Source organism: Notechis scutatus, chromosome 1, assembly GCF_049901735.1.
Source record: "Notechis scutatus isolate UNSWTSFEM ecotype Mainland chromosome 1, rNotScu1.2, whole genome shotgun sequence".
Classification (NCBI taxonomy): Eukaryota; Metazoa; Chordata; class Lepidosauria; order Squamata; family Elapidae; genus Notechis; species Notechis scutatus.
In genome coordinates, this window is record NC_142009.1 from 162,542,457 (window position 1) to 162,568,730 (window position 26,274).

At 39.5% G+C, this 26,274-nt stretch overlaps 1 protein-coding gene across 1 annotated transcript in view; it reads left to right on the top strand.

The window, feature by feature from the left end:
* Positions 1-50: 50 nt before the first annotated feature.
* DRC11 (dynein regulatory complex subunit 11) overlaps positions 51-26,274 on the top strand; it is a 121,709-nt gene continuing 95,485 nt past the window's right edge. The window contains exon 1 of the mRNA XM_087949341.1: positions 51-373. The gene's annotated coding sequence lies outside the window, so the exon portion shown is untranslated. The remainder of the gene's footprint in view (positions 374-26,274) is intronic.

The following is a 26,274-nucleotide window of genomic DNA, read 5'->3' on the forward strand; positions in this document are numbered from 1 at the left end:
CTGCTGCCGCCCAGGAGCTTGCACCGAACAGCGCCGAAGCGGCGAATTGCGTTTTTCCCGATATCTACGTGCGGGGCACGACCGTCTACATCCTGTCCCCTGAGTGGGAAAATCCCAGATAAAACTCTCCCAAAGCTTCCAAGGATCCCGGATCACCACCCCGCAGGGCTCTTCGCTGGGCCAGCGAATGAGCCCAACCGTACCTCCATGCGGCGGCCTGCCCGCTCTAAAGCGCGCGGCTTCAGAGCCCCACCACGGCCCGTGGCGTTGCGCCTCTAGGCCCGGGTGCCACTCGCTAGGGACTCTCGAGGATTCCACCCTGGGCCGATTGGCCTCGCAGAGGCAGCCATCACTGGAACCTACAGAAAAGTAGGTGAGGATCAAATTTGCAGCCCCAGTTACTGGGCTCTTTCCCGCCACAGAATTGAGCCTGGTGACTGATGACATGCTGACTGTTTTCATACGGATCATTTAAGAAAAGCTATTGTATATTTCTTCGGCTTATTTCTCCCCCCCTTCCATCAAAGGCTTTTCTGGGCTGGAATCTTAAAGCACTTGACTTCCATGATAAATCGCCAGGAAACAATTACCGCTTCTTCCACACAATCTTTCCATGAGCGGGTCTTGGAGGACCTGGTTTCCTCTCCTGACCTCCCTGAGACCTCCATTTTTCTACTTGCTCTTCACACCTATCTGGCTGGTGCATCCACCTAGGGACTAGTAATGAGCAGAAAGAACACTTTCGGCTGATTCAAAAAAGGAAGAAAAGGCTAACAAAAAATCCCTGCAGGATACATGTTTTAGAAAGATACTAAGAGCATGGACTGAGAGCAGACAGAGGGAATTCTTTGTATTGGTTGTCATACCAATCACTTCTCCTTTTCACCCAAACTCTTTAATCATTCTGTGCTTCACATGATACCTTGCCTTGCAAATAATTAACTACTTCATTCTTAATCTTGCACATCCTCCCTCAGTTTGGTTATCCAACTTTCTAGCCCTCTCTACCCATTTCCCCCCCCCCCCTTTTCAAAGCATGCATTTTGTATTCCATTTTTTTGTTTTATTAACAGACAAAAAGTTTAGTTAGCCCTTCTCCAGTAGTTTTGCCCTGCTACAAATCACTAACTAGAGTTTTACTGTGTCAAATTATAAATAATACAGTTGGAATCTGTTGGATGATTATATACTGTCAAGTCAGTGTCAACTTTTAGCACTACAGATAGTCCTCGACCTACAACAGATTTACAGATTAACAGAGTTGGAGGAACCTTGTAGGTCATCTAGTCCAACCCCTCACTGAAGTAGGAATCCTGTCTGTTCTTGAAAGTTTCCAGTGATGAAGCTCCCACAACTTCCCAAGGCAAGCAGTTCCATTGGTTGATTGCTCTCACTGTCAGAAAAGTTTTCCTTATTTCCAGGTTGAATCTCTCCTTTTTCAGTTTCCATCCATTATTCCTTGTCTGGCCTTTGGGTACTTTGGAAAATAGCTTGACCCCTTCCTCTCTGTGGCAGCCCCTCAAATATCAGAATACTGTTATCATGTCTCTTCTGGTCCTTCTCTTCACTAGACTACCCTGCAACCGTTCATCAGTATGCTTTAGCCTCCAGTCCCCTGCAGGCAACCAAGCAATAATCTTCCTCTCCCACTCCCTCTCCCTCTCCTTCTCCATCTTCTTCTCATCCTCATCCTTCTCCTCCTCCTCCTCTGCACTCTTTCTAGAGTCTCAACATCTTTTTTATAGTGTGGTGACCAAAACTGGATGCACTATTCTAGGTGTGATCTTATTTAGTCTTTATAGAGTGGTATCAGTACCTCATTTGATCTTGATTGTATCCATCTCTTCATGCAATTTAGGATTCCATTGGCTTTTTTGGCTGCCACCACACTCCATTAGCTCATATTTAATTGGTTGTCCACTAAGACTTGAAGATCCCTCTCATAGTTACTGCTGTTAAGCTTCCTTTCACCCAGTTTGTATGTGTATTTTTGGTTTTTCCTGCCTAAGTGTAAGACTTAGTTTTCTCTACATTGAATTTCATTTTGTTAGGGCCCGGTGTTCAAGTCTGTCAAGATCTATCTGGATCTTGAGCTGGGGTGTCAAACTCAAGGGCCATAGGCCATATGTGCCTGTGGGTTCTTAGATCTGGCCATGGGGCCGCCCTGGAAACAGTGAAAACCGACACACACACACACCGGCTCCGCTTTCACTGGCAAAGGGTTGCAGGAGACCATCCAGGCTGAAAATGGGGCCACCCCCCCCCCACGGCCTGCATTTTTGTTGACAGAGGGCTAGCAAAAACTTATTTTTTCACAAGCATTTATTAAATATTTCCCACTTTTCTTATTTTTATAAATAATTCAAGGTTTAACATGTTTGTGGTTAGGACAACCACATTGGCAAATTCTGTTTATGTTCAGGAGGGAGCTGAAAACACTACTCCAGTTTCCAAAAGTGCAGTCCTCTTAATCTGATCTTGTGGCAATGTTTTTAAAGGCAGAATGCAGAATAAACAGAGTTGGAAGAGATCTTGGAGGTCTTCTAGTGCAACCCTCTGCTCAAACAGAAGATGCTATACCAGTGATGGTTTTTGGCACCGACTGTCCAAAGTGTGTGCATGCACCCCACCCCACCCCAAAAAAATGCAATACACATGCATCCCTGTGCATGCGCCCTGCCCCCCGTGCATGTAAGGCAGAGACCTGAAGACCAGCTGGCCGGTGGGAGGCGCGTGCACACATGCACCACACAGCTGAGCTGAGGAAACGGCTCACGTGCTCACAGAGAGGCCTCCGTGCCACCTCTGGCACATGTGCCATAGGTTTGCCGCCATGGCCCTATACCATTCTGAAAAAATGGCTGTCCAATATCTTCTTTTAAAATTCTGGTGATGGAGCACCCACAGTTTCTGCAGGCAAGCTGTTCCATTGATTAGTTGTTCTCACTGTCAGGAAATCTCTCCTTAATTCTTGGTCGGATTTCTCTTTGTTAAGCTTCCATCTGTTACTTCTTGTCATAGAAGACATTCAACTTCTATGGAATGTATCAATTCATTTAAAAATCCATAAATATTCAGGCCTTAGTTTCCAGAAAATGATGAAATTCTGATTTCCTGACAGTGAGAATAAGTCAATGGAATGTATTGCCACCCAGAGTTGTGGGTGCTCCATTGCTGGAAGTCTTCAAGAAAAGCCATTTGTCTGCGATGAATTAGGTCTCCTGCCTTGGGCAGGGGATTAGATTAAATTTCCAATGTCTCCTCCAGTCCTATGATTCTAAGTAATGGATGAAAGGTTGATCCACCACAATAAAAGGGCAAACTTCTAACAGTGCAATATTTTTCAGAAGCGGTGGCAGAAACCAGAACAAAGAGGAAACTGCTGTAAAACAAAATAAATTAAGTTAACATGATGCTTTTGATATGTTTTCTTTCTATCACGTTCAAAATTTGTTTTGGGAAAAACTTGTAGGTTACACTTCAAGCTTTGTTATCCTACCACTTATATATCCCTGTTCTAGTAAATTAAGGCTCATGTTTGTGTAACACTAATATAGAATCAGTGCTAAGTGTAGCAAGCAACAATGGTGCTTAGCTTCCAGGTCTTTGGATGGGACACAACAGAGGAATTGGAAGTTAGCAGAGTAGTCCTTGGATGTAATACCATCAGGAGATCCAGGACTGAAAAGCTAAGCTGATTAATCCTTGAATGGAACACCACCAGATCCAGGACCTGGAAGCTAAATAGATTAGTCCTTGGATGGGACCCCAGCAGGAGATTCAGGACTTGGAAGATAAGCAAATTAGTCTTCGGGTGAGATTCCCCCTCCCCCAACAAGAAAGAACTTTTTAGAGGAGATGGGCAAGTTTAAAATTGAAGAACAAATCCAGTGGTTAAGGGGGGGGAGGAAAGGGTGTAGAGATCCCCTTCCCCTTAGAGAAGAATATTCTGTTTTTGTATACATCTGGGCAAGAAATAAGGGACAACAACACAGACACACACCCCTCTGTCCTAATGAGTAAGGACCAGAGATAAACTTTGCAGAGGAGGATGTTCTCCCTTGCCTTTGGCATTTGGTGAGTTGTCTGCATGGCAAGTTGTCCCATGTGGCAAGTCAGCCAAGGCGAGTAATCCCATGGCAAAGTGGGGGAGAGGCGACCAGGGAAGAGGGGCAGGGCCTCCAGTGTGGGGGACTGCAGCGGGGTAGACATGGTGAGGCAGCTGCGGTGAGTTGTCCTAGACTAGCCTACCACTAGGATCCTCACTGGAAAGAAAAATCCCATTCATTCCAGTTGCAGCTTTCTCCAAAGTAGGTAGAAGATTTAATCTGGAAATGGTCCCTCTGAGCATTCAGCCAGTTGTCATGATGCACAAAGGGAGATGCTGCATCCAGAACCTTTTAGGGTTTCTCCAGTATTAAAAGGAAGAGAGCTTTGATGTGGGTTGAGTGACAATTTGCGAGCAAACCCTTACACTCCATAGATGTGAGAGAATATTTAGAATATTTCTGTTCCACAAATAGTAAAGCACATACTTTGCAGGTAAAAGCTAGGAATTCTATACCTTGTAAAAGGCTCAAATTGAATTCTGAAAAGGAAACTAGTGTTGCTACTACAAATAATTGGTTCTGAAGAAGAGATGAATTTTTTTGAAAATAAGCTACAATTTATCCTCACATTTTAATTATCTTTGGGCAGGAGCCAAATCCTAATGATAATTCAGTCCCTTCTTTTAATTATCTTGATATTGCTGTAAGGCAAAGACAAGCAATCTTCGGCACCTCTTCCTGAAAGGACAAAAGAAAAAGAACAGGCAAATCATTTTTTAGAATTTCTTAATGTCTTCAGCATAATTAGAAATCTTTCCTATGTAACTAATTATCATAGATGACCCTACTTTTTATACATTCTCCCCATCACAGCCTTTGCCCTCTAAATAAAAGTGTGACCTATGGATGTCATTGCTACTTTCATAATCTGCTGTCACTGACATAATTTATCTGAAAAAGCAATGGACTATGACAGAACACCATAAAGGAGGATCCTGAGTGAGCATGAAATTCTGTCATCAGCAGTTACCGCACTTAGCTAAGACAATCTTTAGAGTAACCTATTTATAGTATAATTGTTTTATAAGATTTCATTGCCATTCAAAATTATTTAGGAAAGGGACCCCAACAGTCAACAGTTATATAGAGTCAGAAAATATCAGGATCAGAAAGGCCCAGCTAAATCCAATCATTTTAGATTATTGGGTCTTAAACTTCAGTTGTAGATTTTCTCAGAATTATAGCCATTCAAAAATAATTTGGAAGAACATTGTAATGCCTGGATATGGCTGGTAGTGAGTAGAATAACAGTTCCTCACTGCAAGCAACTTTGCAAAATACACTGATGATACCCAATGATATATTTCAATTCCAGGTCCAGTTCTAGCCATCATATTTAAGAAAGACATTGGCAATCTGAAACCTATCTAAATGAGAGTAACCATGTTTATAAAGGTCTGGAAGGAAAAACTTATGAGGAATATTTGAAGGCATTGAATATGATTAGTTTGAACACGATGGCTTTGCTGTGACACAATAGTTCTCTTCAAGCTGTCAAGCTGACAGCTGAAGGACTGTCTTGTCGAAGATGAAGCAGAATTATTCAGTTGCTCCAGAAGACAAAGTAGTAAAATTCAGTTGGAGATGGGGGTATAACATCCCTAGCAATAGGAGTTGTTTAACAATGGAATAGATTTGCTTTTGCAGGGATAATTTTCCTTTGCTGCAAATGTTAAACAGAGGCTAGATGGCCATCTCTTGGAGATGCTGTGGTAGTGAATTCCTACAGTGAACTGGTTGATCTCAAACATATCTTATATTCTGTGATTGAAAAAGGCTGATCTAATGGTTAACAGAAGTGACTAATGTCCCCTTGTGGAAATAATGTGTACATAAAAAGGTAGTAATAAGGCCTCTAACTGAGGAAACTCCAGAAGATATGCACAATTGTAAATCAATCCCAAGTGTTCCTTTTCTGGGATGGCAACCATGGAACATGGTGCTTCATAGCTCCAGCACATTTATATAATACTGAATTTCTGAATGCATTTCAACGAGGCTTTCAGACAGACTCTTATCCTCATTTTGTGGATCTAGAAAGAGACTAAAGCCAAAAAAAACCCACACTTTTTAGTTAGTTAAAAATGACAATAATGTATGGCTTCCTGGTTCCTAGATGCTACGGGGGCATCTTTTTTTCAGATAGCATATAATTTTGACTTTATTTCATTATATTTTTGAAGCATATAGTAATAAACATTGTCCAATCTTTTCAGTGCAAATAACTTGCAAGATAGACTATTTCTTACTATCTGCAAATATTTATAACAAGGAATTACATTCTATGTGGGGAAGGTAATGTGATTAAATATTTCAGCATTTTTAATTCTTTCTGCAGCAAAACCAGGTCATCTGTCTGATTTGATACATGAAACAAGATCATTCTCTTATTCATATTGCTAGTTCATTGCATTATGAATACTGCATTGCATTAGGTTACAAGGAATATAGTTTTGGTTCAGAATTCGGACAGAGAATTGAGGTGATCATTTGAGAAGAAATCCATGTAAATGTAGTGAGTGCCCCATTGATTACTGCTGGAAACATTATGAAATCAAATGTTAATGTTAGTTAAGGGTATCACAAATAAAAATTCAAAGAGAGGTTTTAAATCAGGAATGTACTTCAGTGATTTGCATTTAAGGTATAAGTCCAAACATAGATCAACAGCCCCTTGTTTTACTATGTCCAAAGAAAATGTGAAACATGTTTGTAGACATTCATTTTGGCACAGAGCTTATAAAGTATGAATGCCTGAAAAGATTTAAACAATAAGTTATTCTGTGATCAGAAGAAATACTTGGGCATAGTGGACTGACTTATATTAGGCAAACTTCTAGTGAATCATCCAATAATGAAAAGAATTCTGTATCCCAAAGGCAGGACCTGATATTTTGTTCAGTGATTTTAGGCAGACAAATTAAATACTGATTTACTGGTGTTTCACAAATCACTGAAGGTCACACTCCACTTTGTTAATTAAAGTACTTAATATTCATATGCATATCAATCAAGAGCAAAACCTCAAAGGCCAGAATGTCATTATAATGTAGAACCGCCATTGGAAAACTAGGACTGAGGTATATTATTACCCATGTTCCCTCTAGAAAATCTTCATGGGTTTGTATCATTGGAGTTTCATTCTTACTCCCAAATTCAGAGAGCTAAAAAGCCCAGCTCAACCTTATTGCTGTCCATTTAGGGCCAGTGTACAACCCTCCCAGCTTCTTAGGCCAGAGTGTATGTGCAAAGTTTCACATACATGGAGGCTTAAACAAAGGGAGAGAAGGCAGCAGCAGTAATGCTCTTACTAGCTCCCCTCACCCAACTCCTCATAGGAGTTGGAGGCCTGCTTTTACAGGTCCACATGTCCTGAGGAGAAATCTCTCTAAACCAAAGCAGTTTTGGAAGGTTTGGTGAAACGTCCTGGAGCTGGAGTCCAAACAGCTGCCATGAAAACATTTACTGAACTTCATTGCTCTGATAGAATGTAAGCAACAGATGATTAATGTATTAATCAAAATTATACACTGTCCATCTCACTGTATATAAGTGACTCTGGTTATGTTAACTATACAATGAAAACCAAAGGAAAAGAACCAGCTAAAGAGCAGAAGAAAATAAGGAAACTCCAGAGCCATTCCCTGAAATTAATAGCAATAGCACTTAGACTTATATACCACTTTACAGTGCTTTACAGTCACAACACTGGAAGAAATAATATTGGAGTCTAATCACTAACTTAGTGATGCATCTAAAATATCTAAACAGAATTAATGGAGAGGGAGGGAGAGAGTGGGGGGCAGAGGAGGCTGTATTCATTGCATTCGAACTAGTATTTTCAGCTATCTATTAATGTCACCATTAATCTGTGTTACTTTTGGGAAACTACTAGCCAGGCAAGGAGATCAGTGCAATAAAATAATCAACTTCAACTCTTCATATTTGGACCTGATTGCTTGCACCTGACAGTTACAAAGTCTGAAATATTCAAATCAACAAAGATATTACCCTATGAATGATTGCCCCAAATATTTAACAGTATTGAAGTTAAAAATAAAACTACATTTTACCTTTATACTATACTGTTGTATATTTAATGTACAACAAAAGTTGTTGGAAATTTGGATTGTTGGATTGGATTTGGAAATTGAATTTGAAACTTTTAGTGATGATTGCAGCAGGCCTTATGCCATCAAAACACAATAGGAATTAGCACAAAAAATTAAAAATGCTAAACAGAATTACTTTGAAGATGCAAATAAACCAGGCAGATGGCTAGCTTATAAACTGAGAAAGGAAAGAGAAGCAAGAAGAATTAGTCAATTGATAAATAAAGAAGGACAACAGCAGGAGATATCTATTAGTATGACTCAGTTGCTTCTTTTTTTTTAATAGAAGTTTTAAGTTTTCACAAAACATACAAATAAAATATCTTTTTTTGAGAACAGTGTGGCCCCGGGTTATCACTTCTCCATACAGACATAAACTCAATACATATTTATCTTAGACATTCTAATCCATATCTTATAACTATTTTTGCAATTTTTTCAATAGCTTTTACCTTTCTTTACTTCCTATAGCCTTATTTTAAATTATCTCATTCCTTTCTTAATTCAATTACATATCTTTTTCTAATTTTTAAAATCTTTCTAATCAATGTTTTTATACTTTCGTCTGTCCTGTTTACAATTTCATATTATCTTTTCACATAAAACAAATTTTCCCCTGTAATTACTAGACTGGAGTGTAACACCTTTGTATCTTTTTTCAAATCTTATTTAAAAATTTAAGTTACACCTTTACAGTTATAACATTCATTTTTAAACCTCTATTTTATAACACATACCTATTTTCAATCGAATTCTGCTTGGTACATTCCCTTAAAATACACACTAAATTCTTAAAAGAAAAAAGTATATATGTATATATATCTGTATGGCATTTAGCTTTGTTCGGGTATTTTCCCACGTCATTGTAGTTGTGCTTTTAAAGTTGTAGCAACGTTTCGGCAGAATCTGTGTATCTATCTATCTATCTATATATATATATATATGTGTGTATATATGTATAACAATAGTAAATGGAATAATTATTCTATTCAAGTACAGCTCTGTCATTAATATTAATAACAATCTTTTACATTTCTATTTCTTTTAACAAACATTACCTAGTAATATCAGTTGTCTTTCACTTTAATGATCTATATTTCATATTTTACTTATTACTGTCTTTAAATAAAAAACCAAACAATACTTATTAACAGTAGTCAATAAAGTTATTATTCTTATTCAAGTTCATCTTGTCAACTGATAAAAATCTTCCATGTTTCTTTTCAGTTTTTTTAAAATGTTCTTTTTAAATCATTGAGAGCCTTATTCTCTTTACAAACAAATATTCCACTACACATCAATAGAAATTTTTTCTATCACTTTAATCATCTAACATATTTTCTAACCCTTTTCTATTTCTAATATAACAATGCTGTCCCATGCACCCTTGCAGAATCCTCTCCTTAAGTTAAATTTTAACCATTGTCTCTGTGTCTTTTAAATAGGTTTATACCTTTAATTCTTGTACGCTTTTCCTGTACCTCTATATCTTGTTTCTGTCCTTTGTAACTTCTTTTCCTTTCCCTCTTCCCTCTCTTCTTCTCCCTCCCCTTTTTATTCCCTTTTCTATCTGATTCTCCCTTCTGTGATCCTCCCTTCTGCTTCTTCCTGATATTATGATTACTTTTCAAATTACTCTCTTTTTGGTTGTTGCTTCAGTGCTTAAGTTTTTAACTCCCTTTCCCCCTTTCCCTTTTTTACCCGCTTAAAATTGCTTGGTCATTAAAGATGGCTTCTTCATTGTCCCGCCCTTCTTGTTCTGCCAGAGTTTCTTGTTGTTTTGCATAGTTCAAGATCTCTATTTCTAAAAATTGAAATATGAAGCCAAACGATCCTCTTCCGTCTTGTGCTTCTTCTTTTTGTTCTTTAAGTCTCATTTTTAACTCTTCAAGGAGTGATGCCATTTTAAAAAATTTAAACAACCCCAATTGATTTTATTTTATTTCATTAGGATCCTCCATCCAAAGTTCCAGGAATCATCCAATAATCCAAAACTGTTTCTTGCTTCTTTTCTCACTTTCTCTTTCCAGGGGCTTTGTTATCTTATAACAAAGTTTCAGCTACAATGTATCTTTTGCAAGCCTTGTTAAAATTCCATTATCAATTTTTTTTTTTTTAAGTTCCAGGTGGTCTCCTCCATTTTCCAGATTCCACCCTCTTTTTTCCTTTTCCCCTCCGCTGCTTGCTTTCTTTTTTAAAGAAAGTTTTTAAATTATCCAAGAATCTTTATCCCTTTGACACTTTTATTTTCAACTAGAAATAGCCTATTAATGTCAAAGTGGATTAGTATCAATTTCTTATTCAAATCTCTTCTTCTTAATGTTCCAAGTCAGTTAAAACTGTCGATGTTAGAGGGAAAAAAGCCAATTCTGTTTCCTATCCTTTTCTCTTTCGCAGCTTAAAATCTTTTTTAGGAATAGTATTAGTCTTTAAAATTCAGGTTCCAGGTACCTTAAATAGATGTTCTCCATTCAACCCAGTCAGTCAAACTTTCTCCTTTAAACTTCCTCCTGCACAATCTTGTCCGGTCGGGTTCTTCTTTGAGGTGGCCATTTCTGACCACTGCTGCAACCGCCTTTGGGAAAGAGAGTAAAGGCCAGCCGAGGAGGAGAGATGTGGCTCTCCTCAACCCCGCTGACAGCTCCCCCTTCTTCACCACCTCTATGGGGTGGCTTCAGCCTCAAATCCGGGTGGCTCGGGGCGCTCCAGTGGCGAGCACGGATCAAAACCATGGACAATTGAGATTTTGGTCTGTCGCCGAAAAAGCCCAAACCAGAAGTCATGACTCAGTTACTTCTTGAATTGCATCTATCCAATTACTGCAATTGGAACTAATGCTGATTGAATGTTCTCTAAGAATTCCAGTATAAAACTAACTTTTTCTATTTTATTAATTCAATTTTAAGACAGAAATAAATTTTGTAATTTGAAATAAATTTTCTATTGACTTTCAAAACCAGGGCATTCAAACTTTTCATTCTGTAGGTTAAATAGTTAATATCAATTTAATCAAAATATTTTAAATTTTAAAAGTTTGAAAAATTGATTCATCAGAATTGAATTTGTCTAAGGCACTAAAATTATGGAGGATCTTATTTATCTTTTTAAATAATTACTGACTACTTTCAAACTTGGATTATTCAATATTTTAAGCTTTTCAAGTTGAAACCGAGCCCTGGACAGATTCCATTTTTTGGGCAGGATTTTAAGAGTGGAGTTATAATTGCCTTTATGATGATCACAAAACTCATCTTAATTGTGTGATTCTTTGTTCTACCTTGTCCCCAGTCAGATCTGAGCCTGGTGCTGAGGCTAATGAAGGATGCCAGATACGAGGTGCAGATTTTGATTTCCTTTTTATTGGAGCACTAATAAATATCACACTACTAATATCACACTACTAACCAGAGCATACAAAACATTTGCTAGACCAATACTCGAATACAGTTCATCAGTCTGGAACCCACATTACGTATCTGATATTAGCACAATTGAGAAAGTCCAGAAATATTTCACAAGAAGAGTTCTCCACTCCTCTACTTGTTGTAGAATACCTTATGCCACCAGACTTGAAATTCTAGAACTAGAAAACCTTGAATTACGCCGTCTTCGGTCAGACTTAAGCATGGTATATAAAATCATACATTGCAATGTCCTACCTGTCAATGAATACTTCAGTTTCAACCATAACAACACAAGAGCACACAATAGATACAAACTCAAAGTTAACCACACCAAACTTGATTGCAGGAAATACGACTTCAGCAATAGAGTGGTCAATGTCTGGAATACTCTACCCGACTCTGTAGTTTCTTCCCCAAACCCCAAAAACTTTAACCTTAGACTGTCTACTATTGACCTCACCCCTTTCCTAAGAGGTCTGTAGGGGCGTGCATAAGCGCACCAACGTGCCTACCGTCCCTGTCCTATTGTTTCTCTTATTCTTTTATTTTTCTTATATGTACCCATTTCATGTATTCACAACTATGTATACACTTATACTTATTATCTTGTAAACAATTGGCAAATCAAATAAATAAATAAATAAATAAATAAATAAAATAAAAAGGGGTCCTGGCTAAAGTGCCAAGAACAAAGGATTAAGAAAGCTTTATACATTCTTGGGTGGCAAAAAAATGTATATAAAACCGGGTCTCATTTTTGGGAAAACACTGTATTCCAGCAAGCAAAAGCCTCAGTCCATCCTGTAGTAGTACCAAAACATAATAAAACTTGCTTTCTAGACAATTCAGTGAAGTCTACCATATTTCCCAAATGGCCACTGGTTGGTTGCCTTTAAGTTTGACTCCTGGGGTGGGCACATGGCAACTTCTGGATTATTTCTGGCACAGATCAGCTTGGGAAGCAGTGGAAGAGTGACCCTTGCTTACTGCATGGCATGTCACAAAGTCTGCAAGGGTTTTTGCCCCCCAATGTGTGCTAGTATGTATTTATGATAAAAGAATCCTTAGGGGTCTATTTGGTAGAATAAGTTTGCTCTCTCTACCCTCCTCCATCCATCATCCCCTTCCCTGCCTCCAATTGACTTGGCCCATGCCCAGTCCTTGGTGTATAAAAGGGCGAGGAAGTGTGTATGGATGGAGGAATGAGGGAGGTGTTAATTCTGAATGTCGTAGGGTGGCTTCCTTAGCAGCTCTATCTGCAGCCCAATTCCCTTTTGTGTAAAGGGGTGTCTTTGAATGCTTCTTGAAATATATGACTGCTATTTGTTTTAGTTGCCAAACTGCCTCCAATAGTTTTAAAATTTGTGGGCCATATTTAACAGTTGAGCCTTTTGCATTTAATAGTCCTCTTTCCTTCCATAAGGCTCCATGGGCATGGAAGACTCCAAAGGCATATTTGCTACTAGTTTGATACCCCTACTTCACTACAAAACTATGTGGTCAGGCTTAGTTTTTGGGGAAGAAAATAAGGGGGGGAAATTCTGACTCTGTCTACCAGCATCCATTGGTATTCATCTCACTAGCGTCCTGTCAGTGTGTGAGAGAATTGAGGGAATTGTTTGGAAAGTGAAACAGTATTTGCTGTGTGAGCAAGAAGGAGACTTAGCTTAACTGTTCTGTACTAAAGCTGCTTGGTGCTGTGAAACTGAAACTGAAACTCCTCTCTGCTTGTGTTTTCCATTTGGAACAGATTTCTTTTCAGGTGGGAAGGGGGAGTAGAACTCCTTAGCATCAGAGCGTGTTAATAATAATATAGGAAATACTAATGCTGTGATGGACATTTAGAAAAATCCTTTCTTAGTGAGGACCAAGAAGCCAAGAGGAACATACATGCCAAATTTCAAGTTTGTAGGCTTTACAATTCTATTATATTCATAATTAGAAACACAACTTGCCAACCTTTACACACTTTTTGCAGGTCCCAGGTCACCCAGGTAGCTTTGTATCTAAATTGGGGCTAGAATTCAAAGTCTCCCTGTAAGGTGCCTTAGCCACTGTACTAAACTAGTTCTTTATCTATATGGATTGTATTGGATCCAATAAATTGCACAGCTCATATAAAAAATACACAGACAGTGAATACAGGTAAGTGGTATATGGTTGCTTCTGCATGGATCAATATCTGACATGCCTTTTGATAAAATATTTTTATGAAATGCTTTTTCATTAAAATAATTCATATTTATTGATAAATAGATAACAACAGTTTGAATTGCAAATTGCAAGTAAAGATTAGTGTATTGGGAGACCAAACAATGTTCAATATTTAGACTAGTTACCATGATATCATTCTGAAGCAGCTGATTTGAGGAAATAGCATCCTGATCTTTATTATAGAGTTATATACTATTGTTTTGTTTCTCTAGAATTAGAAATTTATAACGCAACTCCAACCCCAGGCTTTAATTTCATTAGAAATCCAGTATTAAAATATGTATTGTAATCATTTTTTCTCAAACCTGGCCACCATTGGCATCAAAGCCATTGTTGTTTATAATTTTACTGGAGGAAATCTTTCCTGCTGTTTCCCCTCTTCCCAGTCCCAATAAAATGTAAGAAACAGGACAGGTGCTAGTTTCTCAATGGTTTTAGCAAATTAACCATAAGGATTGGCCTCTAGTCTAGATTCTTGGTCTGTATTGTGATAATAACATATGGAAATTATGTCCATTTTAAAGGCAGCAGGTGTTAGAACAATGAATGGCCTACCTCCTTTGCATCTGGACCAGAAAAGCTCTTTCAGTGTTTACAAGAAACAGGAACATAACAAACATCCTGACAGTGGTATAGAAACACACAGTTGCTATTCTTTTTTTTCCGTTTTTCTCACACGGAAAGTTTTATTTATATTGTATAAATAAAAGTAGACTTGTTTGGAAGAAGGAGGAAACGATATTCATTTCCATATGGAAGTAAAAGCAATTTAGAGAGAAGGCATTCTCTTGTCGAATTAATTTGTTTTTCCCTGCTTGGTTCACTCTGGATAATTCACCCTTTGACTATTCAATAGCACACTTTGGTGCAATTCAATCAAGCCAGTGGAAAGAAACCACATTTGAACCTAATATTACATTAATTCCCCCTCCAAAATAAAAAAATACTGCATGCAACACATAAATTAAAAAAATATTCAGCACAAGCAGAGTGTAAAAGATAAAACCAAAGTACTGTTTACATACCACACCGTACATGACATTGGAAAGGAAAAGATTGGGAGAGATAAACTGGATAGGAGCTTCTTGCAGCCTTCCACATTGCCGGAGGTTTAGAAAAGGAAACAAGCATTGCAAAAAACAACAACAGCTTTCATTAGCTTGCAGTCTACCATCAGCAGAAGGTCTCTGTTGAGGGCATGGGGCTGCAAGAGTGAGACACCTCCCCTGCTCCCCCCCCTAAACAAATTTCTGTGATGGTAGGCTGCAAAGTGCAAACTAACAAAAACTGTTTTTCTGTGGGTTTTTTGCAATGCTTGTTTCTTTTTCTCAGCCCCCAGCCCCGTGGAATGTTGCAAGAGGCTCCCATCTCAGCTTATCTCTTCAGATCTTTTCTTCCCCAATGTCACAGCGCTGGGCTGCAAGGGGAGAGGCCTTACACACACACACGGATCAGAGAGGTGAGCTGAGAGTCATGCAGAAATCCATAAGGCACAGAGGCAACAAGAGGGGAGGGGAGACAAAATGGGAGGCCTCTGCCCATTTAAAAAAAAAAACCCTGTGGAGCTTCCCTTTTTGCCCACCCTTGCCACTATGCCTGACGCTTCTGCCCTTTTCCCCCCACAATACCAGAAGCCGCATGCCACTGACATTCACCTTCTATGTCCCCCCCCAGAGCCCATGCGCCATTCCTATCATCCATTGTGTGCTGGCAGGCAGAAGCTCCATGGGTCCCATGCCCTCTCCTTCCCATCTCCTTCCTCCACATTCAGATAGAAACAAGGAAAGGGGGAAAGATTGGCAGTGGGGCTTTCCCATGTGGGGGTGGGGCGGTCCCAGTGAAAAGCTGGAGAGTGAGGCATGGAGGTGCCGGTAAGGGCGTGGTTCCTGATCTGCAACCTGGTGGTGGTCATCTGGGCCATATCACTGCCAGACTTAGATCTATGGCGCTGCCTCAGCCACACCCCCTGGGCTTGCACACAAGAGGCACTGAGCACGCGAGGACTGACGTCCAGGGTAAAGGGTGTTAGGGATAACATTGTTTACCCTAACTGGTTTGGGTAAAAATAATAAATATGGTATCATGGTTTGTTTGTTAAAGTGTGTGTAACTTTAACTGCAAGAATGTAATTAAGGGTGTGGTTGTAAAAGCACTATATAAGAAGCGAGGCCATTTCAGCTCTCTCTCTCTGGCTTACTGATCACTAATTACTGGCTGGCTTATTGGAGACTGCGTTCTTGCTGGATCGGGAGGAGAAGAAGTGTTGGATTACTTTGAAGATATTTCTCAACGGAGAGAAGATAAGTTTTGGACAGATTTATTATATGTGTACTGACACTGGCTATTCCACACGGACTTTGCAATTAGAGTATCCTCGACAAGACTTGACTGAATTTGGTATATGACTAATGGACTGTTTATAATGACTATGCTATAATTCTTAAATGGAATAAATTATATTTTTGATAGCACAAGCGTATCTGTATTTTACTACTGCGTGTTAACTAGAAAACTTATCTCACACATTTACCTGTCTTCCTATCTGACTTAGCTGCACATTCTGTTTAGTTTGTTTTCCTTAACACCCGTTGGGGAATCCAGGCTTAACAAAGGGAAATGCTGAGCATGCAGTCCCCAGGGACGCCAAGCTCTGCGTCCTGTGCACATGCTGAGGGGGCAGGGCTGAGACGGAGCCACGGATCTAAGGCTAGTTGCAGTCCGGCCTGGATGGCCACCACTGAGTGGCAGATCAGCGCCCGGTCAGCCTGGGCACTGCAGGCCTGTCCTTTGATGTTTCCAGGACAGACCCTTGGGCCGGATCTAACCACCTCATGTGCCACATCCGGCCCACAGGCCTTGAGTTTGACACCCCTGCATTACAGGATAAGGTTAATATCTCATGGGATAAGTAATGGGATTATCTCAGGAATCAATATTTGAAAACATACTAAAGAACAGCTAATAGTGTATTTTCAGAATGTGAAGAATTTCTCATTTATGTTACATAAACGGTGTCAGCTGGATCTCCTGCGTGTGGTTTGCAGCTTGCTTGCCCTTGGCTGCCATGGAAACAGGGAGGAGGGGTTTGGCATCTGGGGTGGGAAAGTGAGCTGGTGTGAAATGTTCCTGTGAGAATTGGAAGGGAGGTTTGCCACCCATCAAGTGGGTGGAATTATTTGGACTTTTCCAAGGCCAACTGTCCTGAGCCTCCAGAGACATACAACATCTGCTGAAGAGTTTTCCCATTATAACATCATATATTGGACACTGATTGGTCTTCCTGGAGTGGACTCTGGGGGAAAGATTTGGGGTGACTTTTTTCTTTTTCTTTTTCTTTTTAAAAGTTTTTTACTTATTTTGACAACAAACATTGGCAAATACATACATAAAACATCAAAGAAAACCATTTTTCCATTATACAGTGTGTCGGTTGGTACATATCTTTTGTGCACGATATCAACAGTCTTTCCCTTCTAAATTTAAATTAAAGTTCATATTATATGGATCAACTATGCATATTCTATTATATTATTGTTAACTCCTTATTAGACTATAATTATAAATTCACATCATCCTTTACAAGCAAATCTCAACTTTTACAAAAACCAGTTCATAATATCATTCATTTCATTGTAATCAGTTATAACATATCATTACATTGTCTTATCTTTACTATTATGTTGTATTTATATTATAATATATTTTATTTCCCTATTTTCGTATCTAGCCATTGATAAAATAAATCCCAAATTTTATAATATTCTTTATCTTCTTGCTCTCTAATTGCTAATGTCAATTACTAATTTCTGCACATTCCATTATTTTCTTAATCACCTCAATTTTTTCATTATTCCAATTTTTGGCAAATACAATTCTAGCTGCTGTTAAAACATTTATAATCAAATATGTCAATTCTCTATTGTATCCTTCAGGTAAGATACCCAATAAAAAAATCTCTGGTTTCAAATCTATATGCTGTTTTGTCATTTTTTCCAGCCATGTATGAATTTTAGTCCAGTATCTCTTGGATTCCACACATGTCCACCACATGTGATAGTATGATCCAGGTATCTGATGACACTTCCAACATTTCTCCGATTTGTTCTTGAACATCCTTGCTATTCTTGCCAGGGGTAGATGCCACCTGTAAAACATCTTATACAAATTCTCTTTATATGCTGTTGACATTGTTATTTTATAGTTTTGAGACCATAATTTCTGCCATCTTTCTAAATCTATCCCATATCCAAAAATTTCCTTCCAAGCAATCATTGTTTCTTTTACTTGTTCTAATTTTACTCCAAGTAAATATCCATATAATTTTTTAATCACCTTCTCATCAGTACCTGTCAAAATTCCATCTAATTCAGTAAGTTCCTTATAAAATCTTTCCGTCTTACAATCTTTATCATATCTAGAATGTATTTGCACATATGAATACCAATTCATCTCTATTTCTTGTTTCTCTATTTCTTGCTTAGATTTGAGTTCACCTTCTTCATTTAATATTTCACCATATCTTACTGTGTGTCCCATTTTATAAACAATTGGATATGCAAATGCCTCTAAAGTTGACAACCAGACTGGTATTTTGATGTAATGTTGTTTCCTTATTTTCTCCCACATTAATAATAAAGCATCACAAATATAGTGTCTCCTAAAATAACTCTGTGTTTTACTTTCCTTATACCATAAAAAAGTGTGCCATCCCAATAATAGGTCATGGCCTTCTAATGTTAACAATCAAGTATTCCTTAAAACTATCCAGATGTGTAACCATGGCCCTAGAAGGAGCCGCAATAAAGTGGATGGTTTCTCTTCACAACAACAATGCCCCCAACTGTGAAACTACAAGCAGTTTATGGGAGTCCTCCACCAGCAGTTTGAGGAACCTCTAGCAGAGCACAGAGCCAGATATAGGATGAAGACCATCTCACAGGGCTGGCAGTCAGTGGTAGAATACACCCAGAAGTTCCGTGGAGTGGCATGTTGGCTGGCCACATGGCCTTAGGAGATCCTGAATGAATGTTTCAGAGATGGGGTCAATGATGAAGTCTCTTGGGTGACCCCTGGGACCTCCAGTGCTGGCATGGGCTGATAATATGGAAATAGACCTGGCCAGAGATTGACACTGAGGCAGCCACAGTTGGAGCAAGTTCGCACCCCCTGCTCACAAAGAATCCCTGTGAGTGAACAAAGGAGGGCCAGTGCCTAAGCAGTGGTCCATAGCATGTTTCAAGTGTGGAAAAGAAGTGCATCAAGCAGCTGACTGCCGCTCCACCAAACCTAACCCCAAACCTGCAGCCACAGGGTAGGAATGTTGAGAAGCCACCACTGAGGGTCCATGAGACTGCCCTGAAAGGGGTGAAGGTCATTGAGTTGCCCCACCTGGCAAGGAGGGTCTGGGAGCTCTGACGCCACTGGAGGAGAATTAATCCGACTCCAATGACGGCCTCTTGGTAAGTTGACATATGATCCCCATGACCATCCCAGTGGAGTTGGTGGTGCCTTTGTTAGGCACCCAGGGGAGGATGTTGGCCCTATTGGACCCAGGTTACACCAAGTGTGTGGTTAGCCCAGAGGTCATAGAGAAACTGGGACTAAGGAGATTGAGGTACCCATAGCCTTCTGCCAATTGAATGGGTTGGTGGTGGGGCAGGGACTCACTTCATAACGGAACCTGTGGAAATGAGGATGGGGAGCCACAAAGAGCTCCTGAGTTTTATAGTAGCACCCGGTATGCTTAAACCTGGCCTGGGGGGAGGGGGCGCCCTGGGAACAATGAAGGACTGGCTTGCGATGCCTCTGCCAGTGAAAACAGCTTAGGAGGGTCACATGCAGGTTCTCCCGAGCCCTGTTTTCACTGGCAGAGGGTTGCAGGAGGCCATCACAGCCAAAAACGAAACTCAGTAGCCCGTTTTCCTCTGGCAGAGTGCTCGGGCCGCCAGAGGCGTCCCCAACACGAGTGATGTCGAGCTGGCCATGCCCACCCTGGCCACACCCACCCTGGTTCCCGAGGTCAAACACAACCCTGATGCGGCCTTCAATGAAATCAAGTTTGACACCCCTGTACTACAGTAATAGAACTTGGAAATGTACTATAGCAATCCAGCTAAGCCAATAAAGTGAAACACTGGTGGACTCAAATCTCTACCCCAGAAGTCCTCTAGGTCTTTCTTCCCTGCCTTGATATGCACCTTGATAGTTCTCAGTGCCAGTGAAGTATTTTGGGAATACTTCACTTGCTGCCTCCAACTGAACCTGCTGAGTGTGAGAGATTTGTACGCCCTTGTGTACAAATTCTGGCAATGTAAAAGGGGAAAGACCAGCAGCACCACCTCCTGGCTCTTAGGGTTGAAATTGTGTGGTTAAAGAAATCAGTTTTTTCCACACTCCTATTTAAAGAGATAAATCAATAAATATATAAAACAAAATGGTATTTTATTTAACAATAAAAGAAAGAGTACATAAGACTTGTGGGGGCAGGGTAAGTAGGCAATGAAAAGAATCAATAACATAAGGCATAGAGATAAGAAATATAGAGAATCATGGGGCTGGAAGGGACCTTGCAGGTCCTTATCATCTTAGTTCTTCGTCTCTGCACTCTTCCCACTCCTTGCTTCCTGTTCTACCCTCTGTAATTTTGGAGTCCAGGGAAGACAACTAAGATGATAATGAGTCTACAGAGTAAATTGTATGAGAAACGGAAAAGGGAACTAGATATGACTAGCCTAACAAAGTGTGATGGCTCCCTCAGACGCAGGCTTGGATGAGGATAAGGGGCCAACTTTGGAGCTATCTGAGGGGGGCAATATCTCAGCATCTTTATTCCTTTTTTCCTTTAACTTTAAATATTTTATTTGATTATAGAATAAAAAACAAAATACAAAAGCAAGTAAGGGGAAGGGGAAAGAGTAAGGGGAAGAAGGGGAAAGAGATATGAGGGAGGATGGAGAACTCCCTCTCTGTTGCAGTAAAATAAAACATTAATATTGAAGCTCAACTTTTTTTCCATAATAATATAAACTAGCCATTTCTATAAAAACTAATCAATCTAATCAGTAAAACCCAAAATCAAAGTTTCATTTTTTCCCATCTCAAGTACAAAGTCCAGAAGTGATCTCCAAGTAGCAACAAAAGTACTTATATTCTTTTCTTTTATCAAAACAGTCAATTTAGCCATTTCTGCCAACTCATCAGCTTTTGTTGCCATCGTCCATGGTGGGAATCAAAATATCCTTCCATTTTTGTGCATACAGTAGTCTTGTTGCTGTCAATATATATAAGATCAAAGTTGCAATTTTTCTCCAAGACTTTTTTCATTAAACCCAAAAGAAAAGTTTCTGCTTTCATCTTCATTTTAGGAATTTTCTGTATTAAAATATGAATCTTCCTCCAAAATTTATTTGCTTTATCACACATCCATAAATGACAAAAAAATCCCTTCTTTATTTTTACACATCCAACACTCATTTGAAATATCTTTATACATTCTAGAATCTAGATGATATATCGCTGGTATTTAACATTGGATAAGTTATTCTAGTTAAATTATCCAGTGTTAAATACCAGCAATACATCATCTTATAGAAATTTTCTTTCAAATTATAATTTAGTGTGAATTTTAAACCTTTTGTTCACATATTTTCCCAGCATCACATTATATCCAAAGTTTCTTGCCCACTGAATCATACAATGTTTCACATGTTCCCTTTCCAAATTCAATTTGAGTAACATTTTATAAATCTTAGCAATAATATGTTCATCACTACCACAGGATTTCTAACATGATGACCAGAACTGGATGCAGTATTCCATGTGTAGCCTCACTAGTGCAGCATTAAGTGGTACTATCACTTCTTGTGATCTTGATACTTTTCCTCTGTTGATGGGCCTACGAATGCATTGGCTTTTTTGGCAGCTGCAACACTCTGCTGACTCATATTTAAATAGTGGTCTACTAGGACACCTAGATTTTTCTCACAATTACTACTGTTGAGTCAGGTAATTTTTCTTTCCTAGTTGCAGGACCTTTTCTCACCATTAAACTGCATCTTGTTGGCTAGGATCCAATGCTCAAAAATGTCAAGATCCTTCTGAATCTTCAGTCCAAAGTGTTAGCAAATTCCCATCAGCTTAGTGGAGAGCTTTGAAGAGCACTTCTATCTCCTTATACAGATGATTTATGAAGATGTTGAAGAGCTCTGAGTGTAGTTCATCAGTTGTGAATCCATCTTGTGGTGGTGCTTTCTAACCCTCATTTTTCCATCTTATCTAGAGATAGGCTATGGTGTATTTTGTCAAATTACTTACTGAGGTCTAAGTATACTATATCCACACAGATGGATTCATAACTGCATTAAGTTAGTTACTTTATCAAAGAAGGCAAGATCTGTCTAATTTTTGGGCAACATCTGTTTAATTTATACATATTTTAATCTAGTAGTTTATATGTTAAATGTTATGTCATATAGTCAGTGATGGGCTGCAAATTTTTTAACAACCAGTTCTCTGGCTTAGTAGGCGTGGCCAATTGGTCATGTGACTGGGGGGGTGATGTCACTCATCACACCCAGCCCCGCTTCCCAGGCACTCACCTCAAAGGCAGAGGTAGGATCCCACCACTGGCTGGCCCTGCCCGTTTTTCGGCCTGTTTTTTGGCTGTTTTCAGGGGGCAATTTTGGGTCATTTTCAAACCGTTTTGGGGCCATTTTTCAGGTCCCAAAATGCCCTTAAAACATCCTGAAAATGGCCCGAAAAACTGCCTGAAAACAGCCTCAAAATGGCCAAAAATGCCCCCAAAATAGGCCATTTGGGGGGCTGTTTTCAGGCCGTTTTGGCCCCCAAAACAGCCCCAAAAAATGGCCCCAAAACAGGCCAAAAATGAGCAGGGGCGGGGGCAACTAGTGGTGGGATTTGCTGGTTTGCTGAACTGCACAGAATCTTAACTACTGGTTTGCCTAAATCAGGGCAAACTGGCATCAACCCACCTCTGCATATAGTTTGCCTTATTTTGATTGCTTCTGACACAAATAAACAAACAAAGAAAGCAATAAGATTTGTCTGGCATGATCTGTTTTTAACAAACTTATACTGGCTTCTGGTAATCACTTTGTTCATTTTGAGATGCTTACAAATTTACTGCTTCATTATCTTTTCCAGGATATTGCTATTGCCCATCAAATGACTTGTGTGATCTGCTGTCGTTGGGGCGGGGGTGATTTTTTTTTCCAGATTTTGTTCTATTATACTTTATTCATTTATTTGATTCTTTTTGTTAGTTTTTATTGGTTTTTTTGTTTTTTGTTTGTTTTTTGTTTGTTTGTTTTTTAAATATTAAATATGGTTTTGCATTCTGTAAGCCTTCTCAAGTCACCATGGGGGAATAGGCGGAAATATAAATTCAGTAAATAAAATAAATTAATAATAATAAATATTCCTAGCTAATGATGTCAAACTGATTGATTTGTAGTTTCCTGGATCCATTTCCCCCCTTTTTGTAGACTGGAACTACATCAGCTCTTTTCCAGGCCTCTGGCAGTTCCCTTCTACTCCAGGTCTTTTGCTCAGTTTGTTAGAGAGTTCTTTATGCAGCCATGCTGAGTTCATCTAGGGTCTCCTGTTTTTGTTTCTCTGTAGTAATGTGTTTGATTGGATGTTTATGATTTAATTTTCCAATGTTCCCCAAGCATCTTGAACTGGTTTTCCCTCTAGTATTTCCATCCATTGAACTTTTTGTAATCTCTCTCTTAGTTTGTTGAAGTCAGCTCTCTTAAAGTCTAAAACTTGGTTCAATTATCTGTGCCTGCATTATCTTTGCTCAATTATCTGTGCTTGCATTATGTTGAATACTAGTATGACATCGTCATTCTCCCGCAGGATTCCCACAACTTCTACCCCTTCTATCATTGAATCCCTATTGATAAGAATTAAGTCCAGTATAGTTGACTTTCTGGTTTCCTCCTCTAACTTTTTGGTTACAAAGTTGTCAGCTAGGCATGTCAGAAACCTGTTTCCCACTTGGTGCAGAGTTTGTTTCCCAGTTCAAGTCAGGGTAGTTTTAATGTCCCACATTATTATTGTGGTGTGTTTCCTGCACACCTTAGTTAACTGATTAACAGTCATCAATTTCCTCTACTTGGTTGGATAACCTGTAGTATACATCCATAGAAATGTCCTTTAATTTTCACCCAAATGCATTTGAGAAGGATTTCACTTGTGGTGCTGTGTATTTCTATAGGAGTTTAATGATTTCATACATACAATGCAACTCCCACTCTTCCTTTTTAGGTCTGGAGTTGTTGTTGTTTTTAAAAACAATTTAAATCCTTCTAGTAGTATTTCCAATCATGGGTTCCACCCTACCGAGTGGGAACGCTGGAAACTGGAAGAACAGCTCCCTGGAGCGCATCCATGCGCTGGCACCTGGTCTTCACGCGTGCATGTACATTAGAAACTGAAAGACCAGGTGGCTGGCATGCATGCATGCATTGGGAAGCTAAACTTTGTTTCCGTTGCTCCCCCACACGCGCATCGGGGAGCTGCTCTTCCTGCTTCCGGCACGCATGTTCCCATTTCGGTACTCTCTGCCAAAAAGGTTAGCCACTACTGGTATAGGCATTTGAGCTCTTTATGGCTGACCTTATGTTTGTTTCCTATTTCTTCTGTTTCATACCTAAGTTTCCCTTCCATCTCCCCACTCCCTTCTTTATTTTCTGGTTATCAGGGAGTTTATGTTTGGGGTTTACATTTCCTAAAGATTTGTCACCTTCCCTTTCCAGTTTTAGTTTAAAGCCCTTTGGATAAGCTGAGCCAATTGTTTTCTAAACACATTCTTTAATATCTTGTGAGGAATAGTCCATCCCCCTACCATGTAGGTAATGTAGGTAATGTAAACCATGATCTGGGAATCCAAAGTTTTCTCAATGACACTGCCTTTTGAGTCAGGTGTTTTCTTCTAGAATCCTATGTTCCACCATTGGATGTTGACCTTCCATCAGAAGTACAGATAAGAATATTATCTGTACTCCTAATTTTTTGGCTTTCTTGCCTAGATGCTCATAGTCCCTCAATACTGTTTCCAGGCTTTTTGTTGTGTCATTCATCATAATATGAAAGAGAAGAAAGGGATAATAATCAGTGGGTTTGATGCCCCATGTTTGATATTTGCACCTGGGGAAAAACATATCTCCCTTGATAGATTATCTGGTCTACAAATGGATGAATCTGTTCCTTTAAGAAATGTGTAACCTATCACCAACACTTTTTTTTCCTTTGGGGAAGCCTTAGCTAATTTCCATCTTGCTACTGGAACACTTGATGAAGTCTCTTCTTCAAATGTCTGCATATTTTCCTCCAGGAGGAGGATGTGACATCGATTGTTCAGCTCCAGTGAGGCGGGACTGGTCTGAACTGGATTAGACAGCAGTTTTCTTGATATATTTTTTTACCTTTGAGCGACAAGGTGCCATTGGTTTATTTTTGTGGGTTCATTGTTCCTGGTAGCTATTTGTTCTTTTTTGTGTTCAGTTTGGATACAAAAGTCTGCTTTTACTAAAAGTGAGTTTCAGTTAGATAACAGATAATCAGAGTTGGAAGGGACCTTATAGGTCAGTGGTGGCTAACCTTTTGGGGCTCCTGTGCCAAAAATTGTGCGTCCGCTTGAATGCTCGCTCTCGCGTGCCAGCACCCAGAAGGCAATGTGCCCCATGTCCCCTACGCATGTGTGCACAATCCCCCCCCAACCGCCCAACTCCCCGCTGCCTCCTTACCTGCACTGAGCCTCACAGCTGATTTTTGGCCAGTTTGAGGCCTTTTTCGGCCTCCCAAAGGCAGTCTTCTACAAGCTTTGCAGGCCGAAAACTAGCCTCGTTTTGTCACCTCCCCTGGTCCTTCTCTTCACCAGACTAGCCAAGCCCAGTTCCTGCAACTGTTCTTCATGTGCCTTAGTCTCCAGTCCCCTAATCATCCTGGTTGCTCTTCTCTTTTTCTAGAGTCTCAACATCTTTTTTATAGTTTAGTGATCAAAATTGGATGCAGTATTCTAGGTGTGCTCTTATTAAGTCTTTATAGAATGGTATTAGTACCTCACTTGATCTTGATTGTATCCCTCTGTTAATACAGTTTAGGATTGCATTGGCTTTTTTGGCTGCTGCTGCACACTGCTGGCTCATATTTAGCTGGTGGTCCACTAAGACTCCAAGATCCCTCTTACAGTTACTGCTATTAAGCCTAGTTCCACCCAGTCTATATGTGTACTTTTTGTTTTTCTTGCCTAAGTGTAGGACTTTACTTTTCCCTACATTGAATTTAATTTTGTTAGATAGGGCCCAGTGTTCAAGTCTGGATATTGAGCCTATCTTCTACGGTGTTAGCTATTCCTGCCAGCTTAGTATAATCTGCAAATTTGGTAAATTCCCCTTCTATTCCCTCATA